We start from the raw sequence: 10,836 nt of genomic DNA, 5'->3' as shown, positions 1-10,836 counted from the left end.
GGTCGTCATCTGGACCACCCTCCTCCACACTGACCTGTGGACAGTGTATCCCAGAGACACTGAGACCATCCTAGGGAAGTGTTTGTTTGATATAGAAGCCGTGCAATGACAGGGTGGGCTGTCAGGTGGGCGTGGAGGAGGGGGTGACGTGTGGTCCGGGAAGGCCTCATAGAGGAGGGGGAAGGGTAGAGGACCGGAGTTGGGAGGGGTACAGGAGGCATCCACAGATGGAAAAGGGGAGAGTGTTGTTTCCAGGCAGAAGACATATTCTAAAGGCGATGCCGAAAGGTAGCAGAAGCAGACCCGCACACAGGGTTCTGAGCATCTCTATTTCAGCGCTGTCATCTTGGCAGAGCTGCCCCCAGGGGACATTTGGCAATATCTTGGGACTTTCCAGACTGTTGCAACTGCTAGCACCTAGTGGATGGAGGCCAGGGAAGCTGCCAAATACCCACCGATGTACAGGACACCATAGCAAGGAATTGTTCAGCCCAAAAGGATAATAACCCCAGGGTTGAGAGATCATGTCCTACTTTAACTCTCTTCCCAGGAGTTTGGCTCCAGGTTAAAATTCCATGTGTGATGTTTCAGACCTGGCCACAGGCAACTACAAAGCTTTACCTGGCAAGTCTCATGAGGGTGGGGTCTACCTTCCTCGCACTGGGACCCAGCCAGCACACTACCATTTTCTGGAGGGAGTTCAACCCAAGACTCAGAAGCCTCCCCCCAATTCCCCCATCCCAGCCATGCTCTGGGGCACGTCTCCATGTCCGGCTCAGGCACTTCCCGTCCCTGGGGGTGGGGCCTCACATGAGGCCTCTCCCAGGGTCTCTGCCAAGACCACCTTGTCCAGGGGCCTTGAAAGTGTCTCCTCCCCTCTGACTGAGGTTCAGTACTTTTCCACTCCAAGCCTTCCCAGGCCCCCAGGTCCCAGCAGCTCACCTACTGGCTGCAGACCTAGTCACGTTGTGCAATTATTTGCTTTTCTTTGTCTTTGAATCTAGTAGGTACTTGATTTTAGAACTGAATGAACAAAAGCATCTGTCAGTTTTGGCTGACAAACCAAAGAGAGATAATCCACAGTAGATGACAGAATAAGGCCTCAAGGAATTTTGTGGACAGCTTTTCGTGGCAAAGGAGAATGCACCTGGAATTGAAGTTAGTCTCTGTTTTGATCTCAGAGAGTCACTGCAAGTGTGAAGCCTGGGCTGAGGAGTAGGCATTAGGACCCTCGATATTAGAGCCACATCAGCTAGCATCTGGGGTTCGCTGGTAGCTCAGCTGGTAAAGAATCTGCCTGCAATATAGGAGACCCTGGTTCAATTCCTGGGTTGGGACAATCCCGGAGGAGGGATAGGCTACCCACTCCAGTATTCTTGGATTCCCTGGTGGCTCAGATGGTAAAGAATCCGCCTGCAATGCAGGAGACCTGGGTTCGATCCCTGGGTTGGGAAGATCCCCTGGAGGAAGGCATGGCTACCCACTCCAGTATTCTTGACTGGAGAATCCCCATGGACAGAGGAACCTGGTGGGCTACAGCCCATGGGGTCCCAAAGAGTCAGGAACGAATAAGCACAGCACAGCACAGGTTAGTGTCTAGCTGTGCTCTGGCAGTCCTCCTAGGGTATCTTGTTCAGTTTTTAGTGTGTTCCAATAGTTATTTACTTAAACATGTGATTAAGGGCATTTCGGAATGGGCTTCCTCGCACATATTCAAACCAGGAGGAAGATAGTTGGTTTAGTTTGCAGAGGACTCTGGGCCCTTGCATGTTGACTTCTCAAACTCAGCTGCAGGGCCCCCACTGCCCACCTGGGAATGTTCGTTGCTGCCCTAATGGTCAAGGGCCACAGCCACTTGATCCTTGAGACAGGCTTATTGACACTTCATCACAAGGAAGCAGGGGTGGTCATCTGCCTGACAGTGATGCCACTAAATGCCATGGTCACTGAGGACCACTTCTCAGCATCAGGGAGCCCTGCACTGCACTCAAGGCCCAACATGCCCACATCAGTCCTGTGACTTGACCCACAAGTCCGCTTCCTGGGATCAGTACTCCCAGCAGAACATCAGTCAGGGTCAATCAGGACAATAGAAACCACCCTGAGTGTTTCAACAGAGAAAATTGAATGTAAGAAATTGAATAAGCAGAGAAAAAGGCAAAAACAGAAAACCAAGGCCACAGAGATAGTAAGTGCAGGCAGCAGCTGCCACTCTCAGGGTTGGGGTTGCCAGAACATGTCAGCCGGAAGGGGTGCCAGGATTCACGGCCAAGAGGGGCCTGGAGGCAAGGCTGCTGCTGTGGGTGCTACTGCCTCTGCCAGGTGCAGGCAGGCTGGTTCAGGGTGCAGTGCTGTCAAGACCAGCAGACAAGTGGGTCCTGCTCCTGCCTCCAGCCGCCCAGTTCCTCCGGGCCTCCTGTGGGTGGAGCCTAATGGAGCCAGCTGGCAAAGGGGCCTGCAGAGCCTTAGCCCCATGTAAAGCTGCAGAGCAGAGAAGGTGGCTCTGACAGTAGCTCATTGTCCAGCACAGCCTCCCTATCCACCTTCCTCAAGGATTGCCTACACTCACCATTGGGGTCCCCTACTCCCCTGGGAAGCAGCTCCCCATGGCTCAGGTGGAACTGGTGGTACACCCTCCCTCACGCTGCTCTGAATCTGCAGGGGGAACCAGGAAAGTCCCTGAAGACTTATGTTTATGTTGACATGTCTGTTCCCTCAATTAAAGTTCCTAAGCCCTTGAGGAAAAGAATGACTTATCATTATTGAATCTCCAAAGCCAGCGCTATGGTTGGCACATAGTAGGTGCTTGAAGACCATTTGTTGAATGAATGTCTCTTAAGTGTTTGCCCAATTATAGCACTGATATTCTCATCCTGAGAGGCCTTTTAAAACATCCATACACAAATTGAAAGTCTTCAAAGGAAAGTAACGGATATGGGACTTTAATTAAAAATAAAAAGACTTCCCCTGTTAGCCATCCAGTGCAGTGGACAGCTCTTCAGGAAGCTTGATTCTCTGGGCATCTAAAAGCCTCCCTCTCTGCATGAGATGATTAACACATGGAAAATGCTGGCGGTCTGAAAGAAGGAGGTGTTTCTGTATAGGGTAAGTCTTTTTTTCACATTCCTTTGGGAAAGATGATAGAAACAGCCCAGCCCTACTAAATTTCCAGGAAAGGCAAGACCTTCTCTTGTCTGCTCCCTAGAGAAGGACTCTGATGTCTTTGGGCTCAAGACTGTCTCAGCTACAGCTGTGGAGGCAAAAATATGCTGACTTAGTAATATTTTGGAAGGCATGCTTGTCAAGGGGTACGGATCCTTTAAGGAGAATGCTTCTGCCCATTCGGGCCAGGAGGCCAGGCAAAGGACTGGACCGCACAGGGAGCAGGTGTGGGTGATGGGCAGTAGGTGGTAAAGCTGCGTCGGGTGAGCATAGGTCTCCAGCAGGAAGCAGGTGTGAGCGAGTCAGGGCTGGCCATGCAGCCCGATCTCGGGCTGAAATTCCCAGCCAGGAACCAGTCTGCCCACAGAGACACCCACCCCACACAACAGTAACATGGCCACGCCTAGGAGACGTCCACTCAGCTAAGTGTCATGCAAAACACTGTCCTTAGCTAAGGTAATGTCCTTTCTGCATTTGAGTGATAAAATATTGTTTCTGTAATAAAATGATTCTGGGGGGAGATGGCAGGTTTTATTCTGTTTTTCCTTCTCACTTGGCCACATGAATGAACAAATTGACAAATCTATGTAGGTCACCAATAAAAAAAATTTTTTTGAAGCAGTTGTTTGTGTGTGGGATTGAGAAGTCTGGAAATCATGGAAAAGGGCTCGTCCCCAGGGCCCTGTCATGTGTCTTTTCTTAACCAGGATGGGAGGGATCTGAGGGTCCAGGAAGGGTGCGCTGCATCTGTGTCTGCTGAGAGGAGAAAAACAAGTTGCTGAGAGTCCCCAGAATGCAATTAGCTTTTCCAAGAACTGAAGAGGGAATGCTCTTACTCTCAAAATGCCTTTTCAGCAGGAAAGAAAACACCCATTGGAAAACATGACTGTTACATAAATGTTTCCAAAATTGTCTTAATCAGAAAAAATCAATCATGCGATCATCAGGAAGCGGGAGCCTGTGCCTTTTCTGGGGCGTGAGTGGTTCCATCTCCTCTGCTTGTCTCAAATGTGGCCAGAGGCCTGTCCAATGCATGTGTGGTAGAGAGGGGGTGTTGTGCTCAGAAAAGAAAAGAAAAGAAGCTGGTGTTTTGTATCAGTGCTTAATGAACTAAAATCATAAAATTCAGGGAATTCTCCTGTCACCTAGGGGTTAGAGCTCTGGTCCAGTTCAATTCCTGGTTGGGGTATTGAGATCCTGCAAGCTGTGTGGCATGGCCTATGTTCTTCAAGCTTTTTTGGGGGTGGCATGTGGCATGCAGGATCTTAGTCTGCAACCAGGGATTGAACCCGTGCCCATGCCTGCTGCAGTGGAAGCATGGAGTCCTAACCCCTGGACCTCCTGGGAAGTCCTCTTCGAGCTTTATGAAACAAGACTCATTTTGTGAGTCTTGTTAATCTATCCGATGGCCTGATAATGTCAGCAAGTCCAATGACTGTTTTGTAATCAACCCTCAACTTGTGCATAAATTAGATAGAGGACATTCTCCCAGACAACAGCATTTCTAAACTTGACCAAGTTACTGTCAAGTAGTTCAGGCTGTAATGATGAATGTAGCACCTGATTCTTTCAAACACTTCCATGGGGCATGTTATAAACGTCAGGGTGGAAAACCCCTGTACACGTCCCTGTTCTTTTCCACCTGATGAATCAGACTTAAAAACCCACCAAGTCAGGTGCCCTGATGCTATCAAACAAGCTAACAGCAGTTGAAGCAGCATAAAACAGCATGTGACTTGACAACTGGCTACCACAACTGTACAGACATAACTGAAACTAGTCCCATATAATATGGGCTAGACTCCTTTCTTCATCCCAGAGTTAAGTCCCAGAGTTAAGCCTCTAGCCCAGGGATGGGGTCCCAGACTCAGGTCCTAGACCTGAGCCAGTATCTGCTGAATCTTGGGTAATTCTCCTCTACAACTTTTCAGTATTTTCAAACGTCTTGTGGTTAACATATTACTTTTACATTTTAAAAAATCTTTAGAAAGAAGTTTCAGGGGCGAGCTGACAGTAAAGGCAGCTGCAGAGAGTTAGCTACATCAGTAGATGGGAGGGGACAAAGGCTGCTGGTGACGACAGCTTAGCTGTTCACTGAAATTAGTCACAGTCATCAGCTTCCGAACTTTCTCTGGAAACTCATGAGGATAGATGTTTAAGAAGTGGATTAACAAAGCTCTACTTTCCAGCTCAGATTTGAGGATGATTCCAAAGAATACACGTCATGTTCCCTGCCTCCTGTGCAGAGATGTCAATCTTTCCATTCTGCTGTCTGCTTGCTCATAGACAACGCACAGCCCAGAGCTCAGGATGCAATAGCCAGGGAAGCAGCAGGAACACTGACTGGTCCCAGTAACCCCCAGTTAGTGTCACCTGCCCTGAGGTTTCCTTCAGAACTGGTTTATCTGTTACGGGAAACCTCTCTTCACTATGAGCCCTGCACCAACTATCCTGCCAGGAAAAACTATTTTCAGATGTCTTAACTCCTAGTACTTTGCTGTTCTTTGGGGCTTAATTTAAAGCTGTATTCTGGAAGAATTCTTAACTTTTCCAGAGCCCCAAATGATGTGAATGGAACAGATTATTGGTGCGGTCAGTACATGTTTTTAACAGTTTAACATGAGAAATAAGTGTAAAAGCCTCCAGGTTTTGTCTTCTCTACTTGGTGTTTCCTGGGGTCCTGCTGACCAATTTCTTTCCTAACCCAGCCTCTTACCTGGTTAGGGTCCATTGTCTCCTCCATCTCAAGAGGAGAGAACATGTTTTGATACTAACCGAGCGCAAGGTGAGGTCCCATCTTGGCAGAGGGCAGCTTGCGCCATCTGCTGGAGACACTGAGTCTTTCCTTTTGGTCGTGAAGTAATGGGCTCCCAACTAGTAAGTTCATGACCTGATCGCCTTACTGCTTCTAACAGACTATTACTGGTCTTGAACCCCACTGTCTTTCAGAATATGTTTCAGAGAAAAGCAAAGAATAGTTGAGCCTAGTGAAAGTGAAAGCTAGTCCCACAGTCATGTCCGACTCTTTGCAACTCCATGGACTGCAGCCTACCCTACTCCTCTGTCCATGGAATTCTCCAGGTAAGGGTAATGGAGTGGGTTGCCATTTCCTTCTCTAGGGGATCTTTCCAACCTGGGGATCAAACCCAGGTCTCCTGCACTGCAGGCAGATTCTTTACCAACTGTGCACTAGTGGCAATCTCTAGCTGAGCCTAGAGATACAAATAATTCTAACCCCAAATATGCAGAGTTATCCCAACCATTGTCTTTGGTTACCCTAAAGGATGTTTCAGGAAGGGCTAAGATAGTAAGTGTAGCTGGAAAATAGCTGATTTATTTAGGGTGATCGTAATGTGGTGTGTGAGGTGTGTGCAGTGTGTGGGGTATGTGAGATATGTGTGTGTGTGGTGTGTGGTGTGTGTGGTGTGTGGTGTGTGTGGTGTGTGGTGTGTGTGGTATGTGTGGTGTATATGGTGTGTGCATTGTGTATGCGTGGTGTGTGTGGTTTGTGTATGGTGTGTGTGTTCGAATCAGAATGATGTCCCTCCCTCCCTCTCTTTTTTTCAGCTGTCTCTCTTTCATTTCTTTCCATTCTTCCTTGCTTTAATCGGTCTACTGTTTTCTCTCCCCATCCCCCTCCTCCCACCCCTCCTCCTCTCTGTCTGTCAGTCTTTCCCTCTCCTTTCTAATTAACAAAAAACATTTCTGGAGAATCTGCTGTGCACCCAGAAGAAAGGTGTGAGTGAGAGAGCTATGTGAGTGTCCTTCTGTTGACAAACATCCCACCTTCACAGGTGGCAGAGGGTGGTGATGTGCTCTGAAGAAGGACACCTGCCAAGGGACTCAGGCCTCTTGTGGTTCCAGTGCTGGGCTGGGAACACCTGTCACTGCCCAGTCTGGCGGGGCCTCTGCTCCCTAAAGAGACAGCACAGGTTCGGGCTGGGACCTGTATTGATCAACTGTTCCCCTGATGACTATCCAGTCTGCAGAGATGCTGAGCTCCTGACCTGCCTGCTGTCACCTAGATCCCTGCCCCCACCCTGCCTTGGGAGCAGCCCCTAGTGGCAGTGTGGACACTGCCTTCACTGCTCGGCCTTCCCTGCTCCCCCATCCCAGGCCTTGGCCAGCCCCTGCGCCATGGACCAAGTTAGCTCCCTGTTCCTCACAGAGGGATTTGGCCAGGGTGTGACACCCTATGGGTGCTGGGTCCACTGGTGTTTCTGTTTGTTCCCAAGCGGTTGCCCTTCTCAGCCCATGCAGCTGCTCTGGCTGAGAGAATTCGAACCCTTGCTCTTCTCCGGATGTCACGGCAGTGTTTCCACAATGATGACACCGGCAATTTCTACCTACAGAGATTTTAGAAAATTGTCTAATATGACCTGGAAATGCAGTGAACCAAGCCTAGAAGCTCTGGGTCTGCTTCTGGATTGTTTGTGTCTGTTTATAAAAGTATAATCTACCAAATTGCTATAAATTATAGAAAGGTTAAGAGAGAAGAGAAAAAGTTTCCCTGGATCTTTAAAGAAAACATTAAAGAACCAATTACACTCATTTTTCATCAGGGCCTAATAGAATTACAATGAAATTGAAAGTGGTAGTTGCTCAGTTGCGTCAGACTCTTTGAGACCCCATGGGCTGTAGCCCACCAGGCTCCTCTGTCCATGGAATTCTCCAGGCAAGAATAATGGAGTGGGTTGCCATTGCCTTCTCCAGGGGATCTTCCCAACCCAGGGATAGAACCCGGATATCCTGCATTGCAGGCAGATTCTTTATCAACTGAGCCACCAGAGAAACCCTCAATATCCCATAGTTATAATCTGCTTCATCCCCTTATACAAGCAACAGTGTTAGAATAACACTATTAATAACATTGCTACCAATATGCTATTGAAAGTAGGAATTTGTTTCTGCATTTTTGCTCTCCATTCTTCCTCTGTCAATAAAGAGCTGTATACATCTATTTTGTCAGAGCGGATTTCTTTGGAAGGAATGATGCTAAAGCTGAAACTCCAGTACTTTGGCCATCTCATGCGAAGAGTTGACTCATTGGAAAAGACTCTGATGCTGGGAGGGATTGGAGGCAGGAGGAGAAGGGGACAACAGAGGATGAGATGGCTGGATGACATCACTGACTCGATGGACATGAATCTGAGTGAACTCCGGGAGTTGGTGATGGACAGGGAGGCCTGGCGTGCTGTGATTCATGGGGTCGCAAAGAGCTGGACACGACTGAGCGACTGAACTGAACTGAACTGATACCATTACATACCACTCTCTCTCTTTTAACATGAAAATGGTCTTAATTCAAATAACACTATGACTTTGATGTTCACCTCCTATTTTTATAGCAATATCTCTCCCTTGTCATTCTGATGGTCTGAAGCTTGTTTTTTGGAAGAAATCACGGAAACTAAATTCTCTGAATTCCTGCATGTTGGTAACAGTTGTCTATGATCTTTATATTTGAAATTCAAGTTTGCTGCATGTAAAGTCCTAGGCTCATATTTTCTTTCCTCACAAAATCTTAAGTATGTGTACATATTCTCTGCTGGCATAAAGCTCACAGTCTGAAAGTGAAAGTGTTAGTCCCTCAGTTGTGTCTTTCCCACCTAGGGATTGAACCTGGGTCTCCTGCATTGCAGGCAGATTTTTTTTTTTTACCATCTGAGCCACCAGGGAAGTTGGATAAACTAAATCCTATTCCTTCATAAGTCACTTGCTGTTTTTTCCTGGATGCCCAAAGATACTTCCTTTTTATTTTTATTTAAAACTCAGTAGTTTTACTAGAATATGTCTTGGTGGTGTGCACTCTGAATTGATATTCTCTGGTATGCAGTGTTTCCCTTCCTTATATTTCAAGTATGTAGATTTTATATTTCAGGAACATTTGTTTCCTTGAATTGCAGGTTTTAGAACTGTTATCTCATGTCACTTTTATCTTCTGGGACTCCTGTTATCTGCTGGATGCTTTTGGCTGTCCCCAGTATTTGTTCTCTCTGAAACTTATTTGCCTTTCTTCATTTTTAAAAAAAATTTAAAATGATTTTCTTCTTTTCAGTTTCCATTTCTCCTAAGGTGTTGTTGGTTATGTTTAGTTCCTCTCATTCCTTTAGACTTTATTTTTTTCTTTTATTTCTATTTCTTCCTAATTTTGATTCACATTGTCTCTCACTCTCTAAATGTCTTTAGTTTGTTCTAAAATAGTACGTGACAGCTTTGGTCTGTTTTGTGGGCATACTCCTGTGGTATGCTTTCATTGTCTGCAAGAATGTTATTCTACTTCTTGTTCTTTTTTTTTCTGATCACTTTGCTGACTCTTGACCTCACTTCTTTGCTGACGCTCATTCCTGAATTGACGTCAGCTGTCGCAGTGCCTTCAGTTGCTGTCATCCAAGGACAAACGTGTGAGGGCTTGCCTTCTGCAAGTCCCTCGTGCCCAGTGTTATCAGCATGTCTTCCTTACTGTCTGTCTCTCCTCCATGTCCTGCAAGTGCTCATTCCCCCAGGGGGTCCCCCTCCATGTGGGGTCTTGTCCTGGAAGAAGCATTGCTCCAGCCCCTCAGGCCTAGAGGGGGAAAAACCCTTCCTGTGTTCAACTGCTGTTCCCTGCTGTTCTGCTGTTGTTTCCCCAGAAAGCTGTTCAACTTTTTGGGGAAATTGATGCTGGTTCCCTGTCTTCAGGATCATCAGGTTCCTCACTGCTCCTGTTTCTACCTGCACACACACTGATGTTACCTAGGCTGCAGCGCTCTGTGGTTCATCCTCACTCCCCTTATATCTAGGGGTCAATGGGGACAGCTTGTCAGACTGTTTTCCCATGAGCTCTGTCTGTGGGTTTTGAATCTGCTACCTACTCATTTAGTTCATAGAGCCTAATGGATAAATGAGATGAGACGGTGAGATAGCATCACTGACTCAACAGACATGAATTTGAGCAAACCCTGGGAGATAGTGAAGGAAAGAGGAGCCTGGTGTGCTGTAGTCCATGGGGTTGCAAAGAGTTGGATACAACTTAGCTACTGAACAATAAATAACAATCACCTGACATCCATTCCAAATCCAAATTTTCCAATCTTTTATTACTTTTTTTTTTTTTTTTCTGTACAGTGCAGGTGGAATGTGGGATCTTAATTCCCTGATCAGGGATCAAACCTATTCCTCCTGAAGTGGAAGCATGGAATCCTAACCACTGGGCCTCCAGGGAAGTCCACAAATCTCAAAAAAAAAAAAAAAAAAAAATTTAAGCTAGTTTGTCCCACACATGACCCAACAACCCAGGCCACGATCTGCTTTGGCTGCCTTGTTTCCTGTCTGATTTGCAAAGACAGATCCTCCTCCCTTATGCTGTGATGCTACTTGTTCGTGGAATAAAGACAGTGGGCCATCTGCTCTGTACACTTACCACACCCTGGGTTCACTGCTCACTTTCTGCTGTGTCACATAACAGTTTCATTTGGTCCCTGTATTTCCTTAGGCTTGTAGTTCTAGGCTTGGCCAGATTTCATATTTCCCCCTTTCTTTCTCAGTGAGAATACTTTGGGGTGACTGATGTCTACCTCCTAATTGCATCATGAGGAGTCCGGTTGTGTTGGTGTTCTGGAGATGTTGAAATTGTTCATCTGGGCATATTTGGAAATACTACACAATTTTAATTAATAATACCACTTACTGCTT

The sequence above is a fragment of the Ovis aries genome, chromosome 23 (genome assembly GCF_016772045.2).
Source record: "Ovis aries strain OAR_USU_Benz2616 breed Rambouillet chromosome 23, ARS-UI_Ramb_v3.0, whole genome shotgun sequence".
Taxonomy (NCBI): domain Eukaryota; kingdom Metazoa; phylum Chordata; class Mammalia; order Artiodactyla; family Bovidae; genus Ovis; species Ovis aries.
This window is presented reverse-complemented; position numbering follows the sequence as displayed.